Source organism: Arachis ipaensis, chromosome B08, assembly GCF_000816755.2.
Source record: "Arachis ipaensis cultivar K30076 chromosome B08, Araip1.1, whole genome shotgun sequence".
Taxonomy (NCBI): Eukaryota; Viridiplantae; Streptophyta; class Magnoliopsida; order Fabales; family Fabaceae; genus Arachis; species Arachis ipaensis.
Window position 1 is genome coordinate 100,356,737 of NC_029792.2, and position 1,696 is coordinate 100,358,432.

The following is a 1,696-nucleotide window of genomic DNA, read 5'->3' on the forward strand; positions in this document are numbered from 1 at the left end:
GCCCTGAGCTAAAGTCTCTGCCCACTTAGCACTTTCTCTCTGCAAGTAAAGCCAAGCCCAAATGAAGAAAAGAACTGCTTCAAACTCAAGATCCAAAGGCCCAAGACTTGAAGAGCAAACTAGAAGCTGAGAGGAGTAGTATATATAGGTGAATTGTTGAATTGTTGAGGGAGTTCTAGAAGTTGGAAAAAGAGAACTACTCTCTGTATTTTACCTTCTCTGCAATTTCTAGTTCTATGTCCATCTTTGCATCTTTATTTTCATTTTCTAGAGCTATGAACAAATTTTCAAGAGCTATGAACAACTAAACTCCTTTCATTGGGTTAGGGAGCTCTGTTGTAATTTGATGGATCAATACTATTTTTCATTATTCTTCTTCTATCTTTTCTCTTGATTTTACTTGAAAGCTTTCGATCTTCATCCAATTGAGTAGTTATCTTGGAAAAGAAGCTATTCAAACTTGGATCTCTTTTGAACCTTGAAAGAGGAATGAAGAGATCAAGCTAGAAATGCTTTCTCATGCTGGACCAAATTGGGTTTGGATGGGTATGTGATTATAACCCTCTCAATACTTGATTTGGAAAATGCATGTGGTATAATCAGTGACCATACTTCATCTCTTCTCATGAGCAATTGACCAAGGAATTGGCTATTGATCAAGATTTGAGAGATTGAATTGCAAGAAATTGTAATTCAATCAATTAAGATTGCCAAGGAGATCAATGAGTGCATTGATTGAGGAAAAGATGAAAATGAACTTGATCCGGAGAATCCCCCATTCCCATTTACAATTCTGCAATTTATTTTCAGTCATTTACTTCCAGTCCTTTAATTCTAGCATTTACTTTTCTGTTATTTACATTCCCGCCATTTTATTTTCTGCAACTCTCAATCCAAATTCTGGATTCGCTCAACTAGAACATTCTTCTAATTAAAGTTGCTTGATCAATCAATCCCTGTGGGATTCGACCTCACTCTATTGTGAGTTTTTACTTGACGACAAATTCGGTACACTTGCCGAAGAAAATTTGTTGAGAGACAGTTTCCACCCGCATCAAGTTTATGGCGCCGTTGCCGGGGATTGATTGTGCATCAACAATGATTAAATTGGAAGATCACTAGATTGAGCATTTTTACTTTGTGAATTTCATTTTTTTTGAGTGATTTACTTTCTGTTTTAGTTAAACTTCTTCCCTTCCCCCTCTACTCTTTTGTTTTTCTTTGTTATTTTCAATTCTGTTTGCTAACCCAATAACTGTTTGATATATTGCATCACCCATAACTAACAGTAATTCTGACAAAAATACTTTCTGCACCTATCTTTTTTTGCTTGCACTTGATGGTTGTATGACAGGGAGAAGAAGCGGGACTTCAACTTCCTTCGATTCTGAACCTGAGAGGACCTTCCTTAGATTAAGGAGGGAGGCAAGAGGAAAGAAAGTGGTTGGTGCTGAGGAAGAAGAGGAATTCTTTGAACCACACATGGAAGACAACATGGAAAACCATCATGAAGAAGAGGATCACAACCATGGGAGAGGAAGTAGAGCAAATCATGCTGGGGAGGATAGAATGGTTTTGGGCTCTTACATCAATCCAAACCCAAGCAATTGTGGAAGTAGCATCCAAAAGCCAATAATCCATGCCAACAACTTTGAACTTAAACCACAGCTCATCACCCTTGTTCAGAACAACTGTT